This window comes from Nicotiana sylvestris, chromosome 8, assembly GCF_000393655.2.
Source record: "Nicotiana sylvestris chromosome 8, ASM39365v2, whole genome shotgun sequence".
Taxonomy (NCBI): domain Eukaryota; kingdom Viridiplantae; phylum Streptophyta; class Magnoliopsida; order Solanales; family Solanaceae; genus Nicotiana; species Nicotiana sylvestris.
Window position 1 is genome coordinate 218559610 of NC_091064.1, and position 22977 is coordinate 218582586.

Below are 22977 nucleotides of genomic sequence, written 5' to 3' on the forward strand. Positions count from 1 at the left end.
GGAACGTCGATTCAAAACTTCAGCAGGAAAGTTTATATTGAAGTACCAAACACCACATAGAAAGAATTTTACAATAATTGGTCAATTGGAAATTATGATAATTACTGCAGAATTTTCATACAGTACGTCTCATTTCACTTATTTATTAACTTGATTAAGACTCGATCTTGGTCCAATGATTGCACCACCAGTGTTCATTATTCAATTGATTAAGACTCGATCATACTTCTGGCGAAAGATGGCAAAATGAATTCTGCTTTGTGAATCTTAAAAAAAAAAAGACAAACAAAAACTTCAGCTCTAGAGCTCTAGAACTTTGGCTCTAATCGCCAGTTACAAAACAAAAACTTCAGCTCTAGAGCTGAAGCTTACAAACAAATATTTCAGCTCTAGAGCTGAAGTTCCCCAGTTACAAAACAAAAACTTCAGCTCTAGAGCTGAAGTTCGACTGTTACAAAACAAAAACTTCAGCTCTAGAGCTGAAGTTCGCCAGTTACAAACAAAAACTTCAGCTCTAGAGCTGAACTTCAGGCCCGGCTACTAGAATGCTGAAGTTTTGCATGATTGTCTTTGCTACTTCAGCCCCATATGCTGAAGTTATGCGAAAAAGCGGGTACGCTTGCAATTTTTTTTGCAAAGCGGACACAAGTTAAAACGTGACACAAAAGCGGGTATAGATGCAAATGCCCCCTGCGATCTGGTATTATGAAATCTTTGTTGAAGGGATTGTACTTCTTTTGTTGTCAATCACTTTTTTTGTTTGATGTAGATTGTCTAATCTGATTCAATTGGAATGTCCTCTGACATAGTTTTATAATCGAAGTATAGAAATCACCTTTTGAGCAGATAATTTACTATTATCGTAATGAAATTAAGTTATTGATCAACTAATTTTACTGATTATCTAAAGTATGAAAATATTTGAAAATCGAAAGGCCGAATACATAAATAGCCCCTTAAAATTTGTTAGCTAGACGCTCCAATCTAACTAGTAATCGGATAAATATCTCAACTCAGATGAAAATATTTAGTAGATTTACCTTGTGGCTACATATTCGCAAACAACTAAGATTATATACTTAGTAAACCATTGATAGTACCAAAATGTCTTTCTTTTCTTATAAATTCAAATCAAAGTTAATTCTCACAAATGAAAGACTCTTTCACCTGCTTTGATTTTAATAAACTCATACTTGAAGAAAAACTAATCATAAATTAATACAGATACAAAGGGCATTAACAAGAAAGTTGTTTCGCTCTTATTCTTTTTTAGGTCAAGCAAAGAAAAGAAAAAAGAATATATGAGTGACCTGAGTGAGGGCACAAAATATCTAAGTCTTTTAGTAAGAATATTCATATGTTAGATTATGCGATCGAACTTAGGGAAAGGTCAATTCAATTCTCGTTGGAAACGGAACTTTGTAAATTTTCCTCCGAAATGAAAGATCATTTCGATATCTTCAAACATATTCGAGGGTTAAATGTTCATGTCATTTCTTTCGATTCATCCATTTGGAAAGCTAATATAAAAAGGAATGAGCATTTATGTATACGTGGAGCGCAAAACAATACTCTATTGCCGGGTACGAACTCTTCTATAATTCCAATGATGGATGAGTCGGCAAGAAATATCATATGCTTTTTATTTATTTATAACTGATAATGGTGAAATTTTAGATTTCCATGATGCATAAGATGATAACACGTGGCGTATCCTAACTGCAGACCTAAAGAAAAGTCTCATTATTATTTATTTTAGGAAATTTTACCACCTATAGAATAGGTTAGTACCCTATTTATATTAAATAAATACCATTTTAAAATATTACATCCTATAAATACCTTTTATAGTTTATAGCAAAAAATCTAAATATAGTTCCATCCTACAATTAAGGCATCATATATGCTTTAAAATATTTTTCTCTCATTTTTTATATTTTCTCTCACTTAATTAGCGTATATCTCCTCTGACCAGCTTTTCTCTCTCTTCTTCCATACACTTTACCCTCTTCTCCCACAAACCTACGTTTCATAAATTTTCTCCCACCCTAAATCTCTATTTCTCCGCCATTGTCACTTCTACTCTCTTCTCCCACATACCCACGTTACTCAAATTCTTTGTCCTCTCTGTATTTTCACAGCATAATCAATCTTTATTATTATTTGGCATACAAAAACAGATCTATAAAACAACAAATTTCAGCAAGAAAAACGGAAGAAATATAGAGATAGAGAAAGTAGAGGAGAAAGAGATCTAACCGTCCATCTCAACGATAGGGTTTTCAACCTTGATTTGTCGAAAGCCATGTTTACAGATGAAAGAGGTGAAACTGTATTCACATGTATTCAGCAACATTCATTTATATATTTTAGATGTATTAAAAAGTTGTGATTATTCTCTTGTATTCAGTTTTAATCAGTTGTAATTAACTATTTTATTCAGCAGTAGTTAGTTGTATTCAAGTGTTTTATACAACTGTATTCAGTTGTAGTTAGTTATATTCAACTATTTTATTCAGCAGAAGTTAGTTGTATTTTGTTGCATTCAAGAGTTTTATTCAGCTGTATTCAATTGTATTTTGTTGTATTCAATAGAAAAAAAGGAGAAGAGAATTGAGAAGTTCGATCAGATGTGTTGCTCTGGTTTTTCCTTCTTTTCACGTTTTTGAGTTGCTTTCTTTGAGCAAAATACAAATTAGTGTGTACTCGTTTTAGTTCTTTGAGTTAAATTAGGAGACTATCATGTGATTTGATTTTCTTCCGTTTTTAACAAGTTTAAGTTCCCAGAATTTGCGCAAAAAAGTTACTGTATTTCACTGAAATTTTGCTTGAATACAGTTAAATACAGCTGAAATTTCGCTTGAATACAGTTAAATACAAATAACACTTAGCTGGATTTCCTGTTTTTGCGCCTATTTTTTTTCTTGTATTAATGAATACAGCCGTTTAAATACATGAAATACATTGTATAAAAACATAAAAGATATCTATAGAGCGTAATATAACAAAAGGTATCTATAAATGGCTAATTAGGACTAAAAGATTGTGCTTTATGAAAAATTCTCTTTATTTTAAGTCTTATTTTGAAACGATGGAGTTGCATCTTTGCAAAACAAGTAAATTCAAGATATAAAATGTTGATTCGTTCAGTTGCATCTTTTCAATAATTTGACTTACAAATAGTCAAAATATTGTAATTTCTCCTTTCTTAATTTCTTTACCTTTTTCTTGTTTTTTGTTTATTAGTTATTATAGCCTCAAGCTTTTTACACTACTTCAGTTACTCCAAGAATTGGATCCGTAATCCCTTTGATTATTTCAATTTTGCCCATTTTATATTATTTGACTAAGTAGATTTTATATTTGGGAACATACTTCTAAAGTAGATTTTATATTATTTGACTAAGTTTCTACCTGTATCCCTTTGATTGCTCCAGTTTTGTCCATTATGCTTCTTTTTGGATACATTTACATAAAATATAATTTGACTAGGTTCTACCAGCCAAAACCTTTTGGTTTATTACAAAATAAATAAAACTGTATCTCCAAAAACAAGAGTAAATTTCCTCGAGAAAGCAGAAGGAACCTGGTCATTAATTAACCATGGACTTAATTCATGAACTGTTTTCCATATTACGTTACATGACGACAAAAGCAAAGAATTCCTCGAAAATGACTCTTTTTACAATTATTACATTATTCCATTAAATATTTGCCGGTCTAGGGACAAAGAGAATTAAACTTCCTTAACATTTTTACCATTTCCTTTCTTTTATTTTATTAAAATGCTTCATTTTGTTAGTCATATCATCATCTTCTTCTACTTATTTGCATAGTTCTCTTAGTCATTACCACCACTTAGATTCAACACTTTTAGGAGATTCGTGACGTGAAGGGACCATCCATCAATGGGGTGTGTTCAAGGTAGGGGTTATGGTTTCTCTCCCGAGAGGTTTGAGAGCATGAAACTTGATAATGGTTATGTTAAAGGACGACGACGACAACAACAACAACAGAATAAGAGGGATATGAGTCGAATTAGGGAGCAAGAAGGGAATGGGAGGAATCATGGAGTTGAAGTAGAAAAGAGAATTATTAGTAGAGATCAAAAGGAGATGATCAAAGGAAGGGATGGAATTGGAAAATGGAAATAGAAATGGAGTTGGAGTTAGAATAGGAAATGAATTATCAAATAGAGGCACAAGGAAAATGGAAGGAGATGAATTGGTGGATGGATGGCCAAAATGGCTAGTTGATAACATTCCTAAAGAGGTTTTGGTTGGTCTAGTTCCAAAGACTGCTGATTCTTATGATAAGCTTGCTAAGGTAAGTTTCAACTCTTACGTGTTCAACCTTTAAGATTCTCAATAGTAAAACTCTTATTATTCGACATTATGAGTACAGAATCTAATATCTATTGAAATTTTAATTTTTTTATGTAAATATCATAGAAAATATTGGGTTCAACTGAATATCCATAGTAGATAATGTTCATCTGCATCTGCACCCCAATCCTATTTTTTTCGCTAAAATCAATGACAATATTATAAAACTATAAACAAAATGAATCGTGATTGTACATCTTATAATTTTTTCAAGATGTTGCCTTTGTGAATGAGACGTGAAGATGCTTTCTTAGTACGTACGTATTTAAGCTATTCAAAACGATAACCTAAACATGATTTGTATTATAAAAAATCCAAATATAAATGCATCTTATTTTTGCAGGTAGGGCAAGGGACATATAGCAATGTGTATAAAGCAAAAGATAGGAAGAGTGGGAAAATAGTAGCCTTAAAGAAGGTTAGATTTGATACATCAGAACCAGAGAGTGTAAAGTTTATGGCAAGAGAAATCATAATATTGAAGAAAGTTGATCATCCAAATATTATCAAGCTTGAAGGCTTAGCCACTTCAAGAATGCAATATAGTCTTTATTTGGTTTTTGATTTCATGGAATCTGATTTAACTAAACTTATCAATCGCACTGAAGGAAGACTCACTGAGCCTCAGGTAATTATTACTTAATTATTTTCCTCCTTTTCTAATGTTTAGAAAAAATTGCATAATTTAAGTGCTAATAGTAACTTCCTAATTATTTATAGTTTTTGCTCGTAATGTTTTGGAATGAAAAAAAAAATTATTAATGAAGAGCGATATATCTAAAATCACATGGAAAAAAGTTCTGTCAAAAGATTTAAAATATGTTATTATTTAGACATATCTAACGGAAGAAATAGAAGACGACAATGAAAGTTGAAAATAAGTATAGTTTGGAATTGAGTAGTAGTTATCAGACTTAAACAAGTAAACATACTCATTAAATCATCAACCTTTTTGGGAAACTAAACTTCACTATTATTTGTTATTTTTCTAAATAAACTTATCCTTAGGCCAATTTGAAGTTATTTTAAAGAAGAATAGTAGATTGGTGTCATATTTTAGGATTTTAGACTTTAGAATATTGATTAACAATTTAATTGAGTAAAAAAAACAGATAAAATCATGGATAATCCATGTAGACTTTTTTCATAACTATGTCTTCTATTAATAAAGTACTACTAGAAAAACAAAAATTAACGATGGATAAATTTTGTAGCTAACTAAAAAAATACGTCGCTAATCCTATTTAGCGATAGATTATCAAGAAAATTTTGTTAGCTATAATTTTTAGCGATAAATTAATAATGAATTTCGTAGCTAATTCTATTTTTTTTTTTATAGTGAGCCTAATAAAATGTACTGTAACACAACTTGCAGGTAAAACGTTACATGGAGCAGTTGCTCTACTTCAACATTGCCATGAGAGAGGGATACTACATAGGGATATTAAGGGGTCAAATCTGCTAATAGACAAGAATGGGATGCTCAAAATTGCTGATTTTGGGCTTGCAAATTTTTACCAGACAAAGACAAAGAGTTGGGATTGATCTTTGGAGTGCTGGTTGCCTTTTGGCTGAGATGTTTGTTGGAAGGCCTATTATGCCTGGTAGAAATGAGGTAAACAACATTTTTTAATTGTTTTTATTGTTGAAACCAGTGAATGTATTCGCGCTTCGCGCGAATTATTAGATTTTACGAATATCAAAAAATTTAAAATTTATTTTGTCTTCAAATTCAAATATTTCAATTTAACCAATTATATTATCCACACTTAGCTTTATACATTTTATATAATTCTCCATCACTTAGAGTTTTTAGTCTTCAAAAATACTTGATTGTTGTATAATCAATATAAGTGAAAAAATACTTTTATTTTTCTCAAAAGAAATTAAAGAAGGAAAAGAATTTCAAGAAAAACTTCTTCTGTGCATATGTTTAACAAATTCAAGACGGTTAGTTCGTTGTACATTTATTATGTGCATATAAATACTTAATTATAGGAATTTGTCTGTAATTTTTGTCTTTTATTTCCATTTCTTTTTCTTTTTAAACCCTTTTATCTTTAACTTTTCCTTTTTTTTCTCCCCCCTTTCTTACTTCTCTACCCAATCATTTTCTTTAAAAATGTCGAATCATTTTTTCTTTCTTCAACATCCTAATAATAAAGATAACTAACCAAAAAATAATAATATTCAAGTCTTAATATAAACTATGAAAAAAGATTTAATAATAGTGCATAAAAATATACTCCATTATAGGATATGATTATTATTTACGCATTGATTATCTAATTTAATTAGTGAATACGAAAAGAATCAGTTTAATTAGAGAACAAATAGTTAGCAACTTGAAAAGCACCAACATTTAAAAAAATTTCTTTTTTGATTATTGGACTTAAACAAATTTTCTTAGAATCCTTGCATTAATTTGATGCATGTCTTCTTCGTGCTGCTAGCCACTTCCTTATTTTCCAATTTTGTTTTACCATTTGGTCGTTTTAATACTTTCCTAGTGAATTATGTTTGGTTGATGATTATTAAGTAACTATAAAGATGAATCTTTCCATAAAACGCTCATATACAATTTTGGGATTGGTGAAAGCCAACAGGAATAATCTTCCATCACATGTAACATTTTTTTAAGTGGACGCCGAAATAAAATTAAAAGATAAGAAATAAAACAAAAGAAAATTTTTCTTGCACGAGAAAATTTTCCTTGCACACAAGTAATTTCTTTATTTTCTTCTTTTCCATAGAGATATGATCGACTATCCTTCAACATCCAATGTAAATTGCAGGAATATTTACATATTATAAATATTTACTAATCTTCTTTGCTAAACAAAAGATTAGAGAGCCTAAATAAGAAAAACAACTGGATAAATCTATTACATATTTAACTTTTTTTGGTTTCTCAAGTTGAACTTAACTTGACAACATAATACGGTTCAAGATTTCCTCCAAGCCAATATTATTATCTTTACACCATAAGACCACTCACTCTCCTATATAAAAATGGAAGCTTCAACTCCGCTTTCAACAAAAGTTGAAATTCCATTATCATTAGAAAACAATAATTATAGTAAAATTTAAATTCATTAAACCAATGAAAGAAATTAAATGTCCTCTTCTTCAGTTTGTTTTCAATTCCACAGCAAATGCTACCATTTCTTGTTAAGCAGCTAGGTTTTGCCGCTATTTTCAAATCACTGAATTTCACAAACAGATTCCAAAATCATACTGTGTAAAAAAAATATGAACTTTGCACGTATAAAGAAATTAAGACAAATAGGAGTAGGAAAAAGTTTATGAACTTAGAGAGTGAATCTAATTACCTTGAAGAAAAACATTCAATGTCAAGGTAGATATCATCAGGTGTACCACGCTCATAATGCAGATGAGATAGCACGAAATACCAAAATCTAGCAAAATGATGGGTCGTAATCGGTCAACCGTCTCCTCTAGGGATGCTAGACGCTCCCCATGATTCACCATGGTCAGAAATGGTGATGATGGCAAATGTTTTCCCTCGTCCGATGTCGAGCCTAGGCTCTGATACCAACTGTTACGCAACGCCTTCCTGATGATCTTTGGAAGGGCAACGTAAGGCTAAGCAACCGATGTCAGTGCGGTTGCTGTCCGCCAATGAGGTCCTCGCCGCACGCTAGACTAGATTGTCAGTGCCGTGCGGGAAAACCAATGTCGTGGGCAATTGCGGAAGCTTGAGAGAGAATTGGGTTTTGAATGCTGATGATGATTTTATTGATGACTGAAAATGATGATTACAATGATGTGGTGTCGAGGGGGAGAGACACCAGAAAATGCTGATTGAAATGTTTGATTGTTTGGTCCCCCTTAATAATGCTTAAAAAAAATAAACCAACATTACAAGACTAGTCCTAATAAAGCTGTAGAAGCACACTGAAATGAAAATGATGTAAACTAGCCTATGATTACAATGAAAAGGACTTAGATTATTACAAGGAAAAACTAAGTCCGATGGCAGCATCTTTGTCTTGCGGGTCAGGGTCTGCGCGCGCGTTGCTGTGGGCGCGCGCGACACTTGATGTGCTGGCCTGAGGCTGGGCACTGGTGCTTGGCATCAGGGTCTGTGCGCGAGGCGCTGTTGGAATGGGCCTGCAGCTGGGCGCTGGCGAGGCATCAGGATCTGCGCGCGCGGCATTGTCAGGGCGCGCGGCGCTGTTGTCATTGGCCAGCCCTTGGGCGCTGGCGAGAGGCATCGGTGGGGCGACAGAGGCACATGCGCGCTTGTCACTTGGCGCAGCCAAGACCACGGGGCCGACCATGGCGCTAGGCATTGTGAGGCTTGCTAGGCCGCCATGGGGCGCGACCAAGGGGTCATGGGGCATGTCTGGAAAGCAGCCCATGACATTCTCCCCCACCTGAGTTGGCGCCGTCCTCGGAGCCTTGTGATGATGATGATGATGATGATGTTTCTGATGGTTGTTGGATGGGAGGTCTGCGCCCCTCTGTTCTTTGAGCTTGCTGTTGTAGCGAAGCAATGATTTCATGCGGCTGACATGGAAGACTGGATGGATCTTCCACCAGGATGGAGTTTTGACCTGGTATGTGGACTTCCCAATGCGTTTTTCAATGGGCAGGGGCCCGATGTATTTTTGTTGCAGCCGAGGGTCATGGGTCCTTTCTGCAAACAAGTACTGCTTTGGGATGCGTAGCATTACTTTGTCCCCTGGTTGATGTTGGGAAAAGCAACGCTGTTGTTCGGTGAACCTTTTTGCCCGCTCTTGGGCCCTTGTGAGATAGCTCCGCACTATCTCCATGTTGCGCTCCCATTCGCTCGAGAAGTTGGCAGCTCGAGGAGATTTCGGCATGGTTGATGCATTCACCGTCTGCGGGAGAAGCGGTTGCTGTCCGGTAACAATTTCAAAAGGGCTCTTGTTTGTATGATGGCTCTTTTGAGAATTGAAACACAGTTGAGCAGCATCCAGGAGCTTCACCCAATGCTTCTGTGATCCGGTTGCGAAGTTGCGGAGATATTCCTCCAGCATGTCATCGAACCGGTCTGTCTGGCCATCCGATGGTGGATGGATGGATGTGTTGTGACTCAATGTTGACCCAAAGCACCTGAAGAGATGGGTCCAAAAGTTGCTAGTGAAGCGTGAGTCGCGCCTACTAACAATGTACTTGGGCAGGCCCCAATGTTTGACAATGTGCGAGAAGAAGAGTCGAGCTGTATCTTCCGCTGATGCATTTTGCGGGGCTGCTATGAAAGTTGCATAGTCTGAGAACTGATCTATGACAACCATGATGGATGCAAGATTGCCGACTTGGGGCAATCCCGTGATGAATCTGAGGGAAACACTTTCCCATGGTCTCTGAGGGACATGTAATGGCTGCGAGGGTCCCGGCTGTGATGAGTGATCCGACTTGTCCTTGTGGCATGGCTGACAAGTCTTCACACGATGATGAGCGTCACCAGTCTTTTGAGGCCGATGACATGATGACTGATTGTTGCTGCGAAGGGTAGCCTGAACCTGAGGTTCATGTCTGTTGACTACCTTCTCCAACTGCATGGCCGAGATGTTTTCAGCGGCCATCTTTATGGGAAAGCATGGTATGGTGCAGGGCTTGGCCCCGTTTTCTCCCATCATCAGGAGCATGTTGGCAAATGGTACTGGAATGGTGTTGGTTTGCCTCATGAAATCCAAACCCACTATGATGTCGAAGTCATCTATGATTGCGATGCGCAGGTCGATGCTTCCTTTGTATGGGCCAAGTTTCACTGGGACATTTGTAGCTGTTCCACCCAATGTCTGAGGTGGTGAGTTGATAGCCTTGACGCGGCCTTTGCTCTTTTGTACCACAAGACCTAGGCGCTCTACTTGCGTTGATGACAAGTAGTTATGGGTGGCACCCGTGTCTATCAATGCGTGAAGGGGCTTGCCGTTCACTTTCAATTCGACGAACATTAGGGTCCTCGCTTGCTTAGGAGGTCCTTCGTCCATCTTTTCTTTCCCTTTCCTGGTGATCGGGACTGATGTTTTCTTAGGAGGACATGCACTGGTCCCCGCTAAGGCATGAGGGATAGAGCCAACAATTGCATTGAAGGCGCCTACCTGGTCGTCGTCTGATGAGTCTGATGTGTCTAACTCATCCTCGACCGTCTGATGAGCATTGACCTTGATGTTTGGGCATTCATTGTTCCAATGTGCCCCGCCGCAATGACGGCATTCTGAGGGAGGCTTTCTCCCCTGATTGTTGTTGATGGATGCAGCACTGTTGCTGTTGGAGGGAGGAGTCTTAGTTTTTGATGCACTCCGATCTCCCCCACTTTTGCTTGGGCCACCATTGCTGGGATGGTGCCCGTTGGATCCCCCTCGGACAGACGGCTGGGGCCTGTCGTTCTGAGTTCCCAAATGATAGTCGCCAAGGCATTCTGCAGCTTGAATGGCCTTGGGCAGGGTGTCTACCCGTTGTCGCTGTAGTTCCATACGGGCATGAGGTTTCAAACCTTCTATGAATGCGAAGAGTTTGTCTTTGTCCCCCATGTCGCGTATGTTTAGCATGAGTGCGGAGAATTCGCGCACGTACTCCCTCACTGATCTGGTGTGGCGGAGGTCCCGTAGCTTTCTCCTTGCGTTGTATTCCACATTTTCGGGAAAGAACTGCAGGCGTATGGCTACCTTCAATTCGTCCCATGTCTGAAGAGTATCTTCACCGGCCTTGATGGCTTCGTGTTTGACCCGCCACCAAAGTTTGGCATCGCCCTGAAGATACATGGCAGCAGTCGCTACCTTTTTGGATTCCTCCAAATGGCCCACGGCATCGAAGTATTGTTCGATGTCGAAGATGAAGTTTTCCACTTCTTTAGCATCCCGGGATCCGTCGTATGGCTTTGGCTCCGGTATCTTAAGCTTTTGTGGAATGGGGGTGAGGTCTGCTGCACCCCTGATGTGATGGTTGCCTTCTCGAAGTAGGCTCTGTAAGGCAGCATTGACAACGTTGAGCTTGTCAGTCAAGTCGTTTATGGTTTGCTGCATGGCAGTTAGTCTGTCTGCCTCATGTTGCTGATGGGCTAAATCGTCGGCACGCTCCTGTTGGAGGTCCTCAAATTTGCCATGGATGTTGGCAGTTTCAATGGCTGCCGTTTGTCGGTCCTCGTCGGAGTCACGACTGATGTTTGCAATGTCATTTTCGGCCTGCCGCATTCGGCGGTCCAGGTCGTCCAACCTTTGCACTAGGTTGTTGCTTTGATCAGGCACCGTTTCTACGATGGGTCGTAATCGGTCAACCGTCTCTTCTAGGGATGCTAGACGCTCCCCATGATTCACCATGGTCAGAAATGGTGATGATGGCAAATGTTCCCTCGTCCGATGTCGAGCCTAGGCTCTGATACCAACTGTTACGCAACGCCTTCCTGATGATCTTTGGAAGGGCAACGTAAGGCTAAGCAACCGATGTCAGTGCGGTTGCTGTCCGCCAATGAGGTCCTCGCCGCACGCTAGACTAGATTGTCAGTGCCGTGCGGGAAAACCAATGTCGTGGGCAATTGCGGAAGCTTGAGAGAGAATTGGGTTTTGAATGCTGATGATGATTTTATTGATGACTGAAAATGATGATTACAATGATGTGGTGTCGAGGGGGAGAGACACCAGAAAATGCTGATTGAAATGTTTGATTGTTTGGTCCCCCTTAATAATGCTTAAAAAAAATAAACCAACATTACAAGACTAGTCCTAATAAAGCTGTAGAAGCACACTGAAATGAAAATGATGTAAACTAGCCTATGATTACAATGAAAAGGACTTAGATTATTACAAGGAAAAACTAAGTCCGATGGCAGCATCTTTGTCTTGCGGGTCAGGGTCTGCGCGCGCGTTGCTGTGGGCGCGCGCGACACTTGATGTGCTGGCCTGAGGCTGGGCACTGGTGCTTGGCATCAGGGTCTGTGCGCGAGGCGCTGTTGGAATGGGCCTGCAGCTGGGCGCTGGCGAGGCATCAGGATCTGCGCGCGCGGCATTGTCAGGGCGCGCGGCGCTGTTGTCATTGGCCAGCCCTTGGGCGCTGGCGAGAGGCATCGGTGGGGCGACAGAGGCACATGCGCGCTTGTCACTTGGCGCAGCCAAGACCACGGGGCCGACCATGGCGCTAGGCATTGTGAGGCTTGCTAGGCCGCCATGGGGCGCGGCCAAGGGGTCATGGGGCATGTCTGGAAAGCAGCCCATGACATAACACATGAGTATAACAATACAAATGACCCAAAAAAAAGAAGAATATAACAGTGTAAATTACGACTATGCAATAGAACAAAAAAAATACCGTAGACTTCACTGGTGTACTTGGAGAATTTTTCAATGCACATTTTAAGTTAAAATGGATGGATCATATCTTGATAGCACAATGAGACTTACGTTATATTGTCCTTTTATCTCCTACCTTTGATGCATTAATACACATTAGTAAAAATAATTAAAGGGGAGGGGAGAAGAACCATAACGTTTTGAGAATTTAACATAGATTTTTTGGCTTTTTAATTTTAATATAAGCTAAACTAATAGAATGGAGAAGGAAAAAAATCAAAAAAGCCAGAAAAAAGATAAATATGAAAGCTGCCCAAATAGGGATGCCACATCAGCTGGCCAATTCCCAGCTTTATATTTATATATAGATGTTAAACTTTTTAGGAAACTAAATATAAAACAGCAACATCAATAACAACAACAACAACAATAACAAAAATAGAAAATACGGTAAAAATAGCACGGGCTAGCCAATTTTCGTACTGGCAATTGAAAAATAGTCAGTGTTTGCAAAGTCATTGAAATATAGTCACTATTTTGCTGAAACACGGAAAGTTCCAGCATAATATTCTGGATTTTGGAGCTCATGTGTATAAACTCCCAGCATATTATATTGGAACTCCGGGGCCAGAAAGTTCCAGTATAATATGCTGGATTATGGAGCTCCCAGCTCCCATACAAACTTCAAGCATAATATGTTGGAACTCCAGCACATTGTGAAATTCCAGCATATTATGCTGGAATCTCATATGTAAGGGTGTGTTTTCCAGATTTTATCTTTACATGAAAAAATGGCTAAATTTCAGTTACTTTTGAAACTATGGCTATTTTCCAATTATTTCTGATTTCCCCCCCAAAAATACGCTATTGTTGAATTGGGCTTTTGCCTATTATTCAAGATTCTCCCTGTGGAAGTTCGGGTCGTGTCTTAATCTTAGTGTGACTGATCATTCAAAAAAGACCAGCTTCACATCATTGACTTGAATAGCCTTTACTTGACCAATTACCTAATAAATTACCAAGTTAAGGTCTGTTATACAAGTCATTTCTGACCATCTTTCCTATAGAGGGTGATTCATAATAAATTGATTAGTTTTATGCTGATTGTTAGCCTACTGCATCCTTCTCTTTTTTTCGGGGTTAGGACTAACAATATTAGCAAATTCACACGAGTAAAGTCAAATTAATAGAAAGTTGAAAATTAATGGTATGTAAAAGCTATAATAATACTATAACTTTTTTTTCCTTTCAGATAGAGCAACTTCACAAAATATTTAAGCTGTATGGGTCACCAGCAGAGGAGTATTGGAAGAAAGTGAAGCCACCAACAACATTTAGACCACCACAGAATTACAAGCCTTGTTTTGGTGAAGTATTTCCCAATTTTCCTCATTCTGCTTTTTCCCTTTTATACACACTTGTGCCTGTGGAACCTCACTTCCGTGGCACTGCTGCTACTGCTCTTCAAAATGAAGTTAAAATATTTCATGCCAAAAATATTGTACTATTCTATAACATCTACTAACAAAATGTCAAGTTGTTTTACTTTTTATCTTTTTCTGCTTTAACTATCCGGTATAAGCCAATTAATTTAGAATCGTGTCGGATATGCCATAAGAGGGATAAAGCACTCATATTAAAACATTTTTCATTCTCGAAACTCGAATTTGAGACTTGTTAAAAATTGAGATATCTCAATCAAAATAAGATCATCTTACACCGATTTAAACGAGAGTTAGTAGAATTTAAGGTGAAAATGATAAAGCCGATTATAGGACATGAAATGTGCGAGTTCGAATTGGCAAAAACTTACCCGTACCGGGTGTATATACCCAATTTAGGATTGACATCACATTTCTATCTTTTATTTCCCTCAGTTTTTCTTCTAACATAGGTTTCACTCTTCATCGCTGATTTAACAAGAAGCTAAAGTTTACTTTTTCAACGATGCAATTGCAAAATTAATGTACAATATTATGCCAAAAACTCAATTGAGAATATATTGTGGGAGACAAGTTTTGCAAGTAAACATAGGTTACTTTTTGCTTAGGAGTAAGCAAAACTAAAATATAACTTCAATAAATATGGAATTATCTTTATGTTTGAATTCATGAAAGTACCAGGAAAGAAATGTAGTCGGCCTCCTCCTCTTCTTTTTTTCTTATCAATAAATCCTAATAAACTACAACTTTATTTTTTCGTGTAATCTATGGAAGAATTTTTGAACAAATGGGCTTTTCCCAATTGTTTTCTTGTATTTTTGGTATACTTGCCGCTAGTTCAGGTTGACTTTAACATGGTTAAATAAAATAACATGTGTCATTTATTTATAGGATGAGTGTAAACACTCGGTGCAGATAAATATTTACCGTTTGCATTGGTAATATAGAGCATTAGTAACCTTATTGGAAGGCAGCTAAATAAGTTTTTTTTAAGTATAAGGGAGGTAAATACAAAAAGAAAAAAAAGAAGATTCGTTTTATAAATTTACTTTTTACTGATAGAATATGTGTATATTGTTGAGCACTAAATTTTCCTAAATATTGTCTTAGTTCTTTATAACAAGTCCATTAGCATGTGGGCTCTCTGAACTGCCAATCATCAAAGTAGAAGAGGATGCGCCGGGCCAATCCATTGATATCACAAGGTATGTTTTCGTAAAAATGGCGTGTGGCGGCCACTAAATAAGATGGTGTTTATTTTTTATCCATCAATTCTAATACCGAGTATAGCCACTACTCTATTAAAATTTATTTTGAAAAGATATTTTTACCCTTTCTTCCATTTCTTTTCTTCCCAAACCCTCGCTTCTCTCTGTACAGAAGTGGCTGGCTATGTGTGCTTCTCTCTCAATCTCTTATGTGCATTTTTTCTCTCAGTAACAATGGCTATGTCTCTGATCTTAAACTCGTCCTTCAGCCAAGCTATTCTAAGTTTACATCCTTAAATGTATTATAATTTATTAGTTCCTTTTGTATAAAGTGTCTTTTAATTCATGTGTTTGTGTCTCGAAAAAACACCATGAATGCCTTTTAGAAGATATTTCATGAAAGAGAAAATGAAGGTTCTGTAGTCTTTTAGTTTTTTAGTTGTTTCTTTTTGTTATTAGCTTTCTGTTGTGTAATTTGACATCAATCTTATATGTAAATTGCAATTATTATTATTATTATTATTATTATTATTATTATTATTATTATTTTTGTGAAAAGATACAATTAACGTTTGGTTTTCTGCTACGTTATGGATCTTGAACTTACAGTTACAAGTTTAAAAGTTAAGGACACTTGGTCCTGAACTTCGAGTTCCAAGTTCAAAAGTTAAGGACACTTGGTCCTGAACTTAGAATTACAAGTTCAAAAGTTAAGGACACTTCGTCCTGAACTTAGACTAACAAGCTCAAAAGTTAAGGACAATAGTCCCTGAACTTATAGTTACAAGTTCAAAAGTTAAGGACAATAGGTCCTGAAGTCCTGAACTTAGACTAACAATCTCAAAAGTTAAGGACAATAGATCCTGAACTTAGGCTAAGAAGCCCAAAAGTTAAGGACAATAGGTCATGAACTTACAGTTACAAGTTCAAAAGTTAAGGACAATAGGTCCTAAAGTCCTGAACTTAGACTAACAAGCTCAAAAGTTAAGGACAATAAGTCCTGAACTTAGGTTAAGAAGCCCAAAAGTTAAGGACAATAGGTCCTGAATTTAGACTAACAAGCTCAAAAATTAAGAACACTTGGTCCTGAACTTACAGTTACAAGTTCAAAAGTTAAGGATATATAGTCCTGAAGTCCTGAAGTTAAGGACATGAGCAGAAGGGTATTCTCGTCTAGGCAGTTAAAGTTTATTAAAGCTGTAGTTAAAGACTAAAGATATTTTAAACAATGGCTTAAAAGTAAATACATGTGTTATTAGTGGCTAACCGTGCACTTCTCCCTATGTTTTCACTTCTTCCATTGAACTAAGGTTTCTAGAAAAAAAAGAAAATCAATTTGAAATATAGAGTTTTTTGTTAAATTATAATTTATGTGAAAGAAATAGGCACTCTAAGGGGCTGCTATTTAGGAATTAACTAATGTATTCTGAATTTCAATTTCTCAATTTAATTTTTCGGGACATCAATATCCTGAATTGTCCTGAAACTAAGATTTTTAGTTTAAATATTTAGGAAAAAAATAAGTACTGAAAAATCTCTAAATAGCAGTCATAAGAACGACTGTTTGTGCACTAACCTAAGAAAAACCCATATTACACGCAAATTTCAATTTGAAATGAATGTTTTTTAAGAGCTAGTATTTAAGTTCTAATTGAAAGTTATAGAACTTGGAATTGATCGTGAATGCTACAAAGAAGAAAAAATAATTAGAAAGCACGATTTTACTTTTGCTGTTAGTTGTGTGGAGGTGGTATTAGTATATGCTTCTTTCTATTTTTATTTATTTATATAATTTATAAAGAGCAAACATAGGTAACTGGTCATATTCTTTTGTTTATTTCATTGCTTTTGCTTTTTCCATGATTAAGAGGCGCGCGCGGGGAGGGGGGGAATCAATATAATTTTGACTTTGGCCCTTAAAAGTTAAAAATATCTTTCTTTCTTTTTTTCTTTTTTCTTTTCCGACATTTGAAACCAAAACTCCCAAGTTTAAGTCGTTAATTATAGTGCTTAAGTTTTTCTTTTGCTTTAGTAAATTGCTCACCAAATTCTCTCTCACAACCCCATAATGTCATAATTACATATGTGATTATTAAAATGACTATTATTGTTCTAGAATGTAACTTAAGCATCCTCTTAGGCAGTGGCAGAGTTATGTTTGACACCCCTTCATCGAAAAATCATTTTGTAATACTAGAAAATATATATATATATATATATATATATATATTCTCTTTGTTTTTTCGTGGATTAATTTTTTTATATTTTAATATCCTATAATAAAAAATTTGACTTTGCCACTACTCCCATACAAAAGTAATCATAAAAGTGAAGTATTTAGGGACCAAGACAAGTTAAGTTCTTACACATACATGTCACAAAATATACAAATATGTCACAAAGTTCATTGTGTAATCATTTAGTCTTATTTCCATTATCCCGTTCAATATAAGAGGATAATTATATCAGGAGTACAAGAAGCCATCATTACATTATTTCTTTTTCTTCTATTTCATTTGATAAATTACAACGTACAACAGATCTATATTTTATTTGTAATATAAAATAAATATATGTTACATTTAGCTTTTTAAAAAGGCTTTTGATAATTAAATTAGAACAGAGATCATCAGTTATTTATTTATATATATATATATATATATATAATTTTTTCATACTACGCCAAATGAGTAAATGATGTAATTTCATTGAAAAGCCCCTATTTCTACTTGGAGTAAAGAAGGATTTATAGATTAGCTCTTCTGTGTTCTTTTAAATATTTTTTTGCTTTAATAATTAATTAAGATGCTTTATTTTATTTTCTCTAATCTTTTTCCCTCTATTCTTTCAATTTTAATGTGGAGGGAATTGCACCACAGGAAGAAATTAAAAGGCAAACGGGTTCGGAAAAATAAGGAGGGCTACCAAAATATACTCTCTAATATTTCTGAACATTCTGCAGAGGTAAACTCTTTCTCCTTTTCTTTTTAGTTTTTTATTAAATTATATATGAAAGGAAAAAAGAACTGATAGGAATTTGTCTCTTAAATTAACAAAATGAGAGCATAAAAATGCAACTTATGACCTATTTTTCAAATTTTTATAGTTTGAAGAATATATTTCTAGTTTTTAAACCTCACGCTACTCTTGAGCTCCAAAGAATAGTATTGAAAAATAGAATATTTTCTAGTGCGATACTGACTTAGTAGGCGTTTAGTCATAGATTCCAAATATTTTTGACTTTATTTGAAATTTATAAAGTTGGAATTTAAGATAAACTTATGTTTGGTTATACTTTTTATAAAGCAAGAGAGAACACTTTATTTGAAATTTATGAAGATGGAGTTAGAAAACAAGTTTGGAGCAATTTTCCAAATTTGGAATCCAACTACAAGTTGAATTTTAAACTTTTACAACCAAACACTATTTTTAAAATAAAGTAAAAAATTATTCCGGAAAAAAATGAATAAAATACAAGGCCAAATGGCTCTTTAATGATCTTATTTCAGTAAGAGCCATGTTTGGACTGGCTTAAAAGCTTTTAAGCCATTTTTAGATGTTGAGAGTATTTGGCAAAAAAGAAAACAGCTTAAAAAAAGTTAAAATTGGCTTAAAAAAAGCCAAAAGCCACAAATTGGCTGATCCCAACTCTTTTTTTTAGCTTAAAAGCCAACTATCTTTGACCAAATATTTTACCCTCTTATCCCTAATAATATTTATTATTCCAAAAATGTCCTTCACAACAAAATCTCAATTTAACTCTATTCTTTCACGTTCTCTATTCCTACGACTTCCTCCCTTGAATTTCTTCATTTTGCTCTTTTTCTTTCTGGTTCTTCTCCGGTTGGTAACACTTGATTTGATTCACATTTTGAGTTTTTACTTTATTTTTTTGTCCACCGCCACTCATCTAGATGGGATTATCTAAAGTATTTCCCAATTGTTTTCTTTTCATTTCATACTATTTTTTTATATCAATAATCATGCAATTCATATGTTTCCCCAGTAAGCTTGGAATTTCAAGAAATAAATAAAAAATTTACATGGTTGAAAGAAGTGAATAATAAGAGTTCAACAATTATATTTATAAAAATTATCTTAGGTGATCAGTTCAAAGTTAATTATTTCATATTTATATTAATAAGTTTAAAATAAAATATTATAGTAATAAGCTTCTTTATAGTGTTAGCAACTTTAAGGATATTTCAATCATTTTAATAGAAAAATTGCTTATTAGCACTTGTTTACCAAACATTTCAACAGTTTTTTTCAGCTCTACCACTTTTATCCAAACACATAACTGCTTATTTATAAAACTAGCTCCAGTACTTAAAAAGTGCTTTTAAGCACTTGTGCTTAAAAGCTGCTTTTTTTTTAAGCCAATCCAAATGAGCTCTAAATCATATCTTCTCTATTTTCTTGATCTTAAACCGAAGGAATGGTAAAATGGTATACATTTTTATTGTTTACCTCGAAAAATGGGAGTAATAATTAAATATGATTTGTGGTTTTAAAGATATGTGATTTATTCTAATACTAGTGAATATATAAGCAATATTAGGTTTAAGTAAGAAGAATTGATATACCAAATCAGTGTTGCTAGAGTAATAAGGACCTCGAGCTCGATTTTCTTGGGGGCCTCGAGGTGAGCTAAGAGCAATGAAATATGAACAATAAAATAAAAGCAATAAAGCTGAAGAACACTTGCTGAGCACAGTAAACAACAAAAGCAGGGTAGAATATTCTATTGCAGTGAATAATGTGTCTTTTACAAATGATTGAGGTCCCCTTAATATTGGAGGAGAAAACCCCCCAATATAGTACATTCCTAATTGTGATAAAGAATTCTATTGGTAAAGGTGTATGACAACCTAGTACGGACTTGTACCATTTCGTACAAATCGTATCTTTTAATTTATGCCTTGATCCACGTGTCCTTGAGAAATTCTCACTCTTTCTTGAGTGTCCTCGAGATTGTACTGCCCTCGATGTAGGTCGTGCCAAGCCTTCGATCTGCTTCCTCGAGGTGTGTGTCCTTCAGCCGGGTCCGACCCCTACTTCGAGTCTCCCAGACTCGGACTCATAGCCCAATTTGAGACTTCAAAATTGGGCTCCTTGATTTTGACTGTATACAGATAGTCCCCGCATTTTTTAGAATAAGATGATAAGAAACGATTTGAACCACAATTTTCCCGAGCCTCTCGCGATGATGTCATGCTCATGACATAGGCGCTTGAAGTGATCGAAATGTCCCGTCGGTCTATTTTCCCAAAAACATTGAATGCATACCAGCATTGGTCGGCCACTAGTGCCGCCGAACCATCATTTTCCTCCTATAAATATGAGGCGATTCCTTCAAGTAAAGAATTTTACTCTTTCTTCTCCCTTTTTCCATCTTCATCTCTTTCTCCAATCATCCATTTCTTCCGCCTCTTCAAGCGTTGGAAAATGCAAGGCTTCCGCCTGAAACACCATATCCTTGTGCAACTTGTTTTATTTGACTTACAATCATGGCCAAAACTTCCAAAACGATCCCCAAAAAGGATAAAGCATTGTCTTCTTCTGCCTCTCGGTCGGCCAAATCGGTGGTGCCCGACACTTGAGGAAATCAACCCCGGTAATTGCATTATTAAGAAAGACTTCGGCATCGAGAATCCTCCCAATGTCCTAGGCCGATATGAGCACGTATCTCGATACATTAGCTTGGTAACGAAGCAGCTTATCATGTCAAGAGGGACTACCACTGGGGGGATAAGGTTGAGGTTCATATCCCGAGCCCCGATGAAAGCATTACTACCCACAAGGAGGGATTTTTGAATATTTACACTTACCCCTTCACACTGGGTCCCTTCGATCCGGTGGTGATCGACTTCTACAGAACGTACGAAGCCACCCTCGGTCAGATTCACCCTTCCTTTTGGCGTATCGTGATCATGTTGCGGTATTTCTCTGAAAAGGCCAATGGTTTGGAATTCACCCTCAGCCACCTGATTTGGTTGTATCGGCCTCAGTTATTTTGAGGGCTTATCAAGCTGTAGCACCGAACAACAAAATCCTTCTTTGCCAGTACTGATGAACCCAAAGATCAAGGTTGGATGAGCCGGTTTGTTATAGTAAAGACTTCGGATGTCATCCCCGAGGACAAGATGCCATTCCAGAGAGGTGGAACTTTAACCGTAAGTGGAGTTTGTATTCCCTTTACCTATTCATACTTTGCTTCCATATTTCATAATGTTGTTATACTTCTTCTGGCAGCCAATGCTTGGGCGCCTCCAGCGGTGCCCGACCTCGAGGATTGGGTCCGAAAGTTAACTGCCACTTCTACCCACGACGAGCGCAAATGGCATGAGCTAGGGAAGGGCCAGTGGGAGGCCAAGAAGCACGGTAAGTGTCTTTTAACAGTTTCAAACGCTCATCATATATTGACAGTATTTTATTTACACATACTTGTGCAGGCCTCGACGATGCATCTGAAATGAGGCCAGCTCCGATTGAGGAAAAAGCCAAGCCTTCAAATCCAAAGTCTGAGAAGGACAATAAAAGAAAAAAGTTTTCAAAGCCCAAGGATCCTCAAAACAAGAAACCCTCTGCTCGAAGGCTGCGAAAAAGATTTGCTCAAACGGGCGGAAATTCGGTCCATGACTCCCCAGATAATAAAGAATATGATAATGAAGAGTCAGCATTGGTGACTCGGACCAAGAAGCCAGTCGAGGCCACCAAGCCTTCCGAACTGGAAACCTCATTCCGTGGAAAAGATGCCCCGAAGGAAGGAATGGGCTAGGACTATGTGTCCCCGGAGGTTGAGATCGTCCCTCCGTCCTCAACAACCATTCCAGAGGGGGTAGATACTGAGACCCCCAATTGTAATGAGAATGCCCCGAGTGAAGAACTCGAGGCCGCGACAATAGGTCACTCCCTTTCATTGCCAACCTTTTTCGAGGGGGAAATCGATGAAGCCAATCCTCTGCACATGCCCGATCCGAGTAAGGTCATTGGGGATGATCTTTTCCAGGGTTGCCACACCAGGATTGAGGATGCCGATGACCTGAATGATGCGTCCACTATCTTTGAGGAGGCTCAACATCTCCTTTCCCGGGTAAGTACTTACCTTTAGGATTGCAATTTTTTCTCTCTTTTCTTTTGACTAATATGTCTCCATTTCATGTATAGGTTGTTCAAAGTTCAGAGCTAAGCTGAGCCAATGTGAGGCCGAGCTCAAGAAAGTTTCGAGCGAAGAGAAAACCCTGAGACTCTTTTATAGCCAGAAGGAAGAGGAGCTTAAGGATCTCCGAACCGCACTGGCCAAAGCTCAAAAAGTGAGTCTGAGCTAGATGAGTAGGTAACTTTGATTTTAACAGAGTACGACCTTCTTATATCTCAGTTTGCAGCAGAAGCTAGATATGATTGGTAAGCTCCGAGGCGAGGTAGATCAAGTTCGGGCTAATTGTCATTAGTGGAAGAGGAACATGGATCAACTTGCTGCCGATAAGGAAGATATTGCGGCCCAAATAGCCTCGGTTATAGCTCAGTTTCGAGGTGTCGAAGCGAAGGGTCTGGCTCAGGCCAGGAAGATCGAGGGGTTAGAGGCTGAGCTGGCTAAAGCTCGTGATCTATTGCTATATATGCGAGGGAAGCCACGACCGTTCAAGCCGAGTTGAGGGAG

At 36.8% G+C, this 22977-nt stretch overlaps 1 pseudogene; it reads left to right on the forward strand.

The window, feature by feature from the left end:
* Positions 1-4209: 4209 nt before the first annotated feature.
* LOC104248090 (probable serine/threonine-protein kinase At1g09600) lies at positions 4210-22095 on the forward strand (annotated as a pseudogene).
* The last annotated feature ends 882 nt before the right edge of the window (positions 22096-22977 follow it).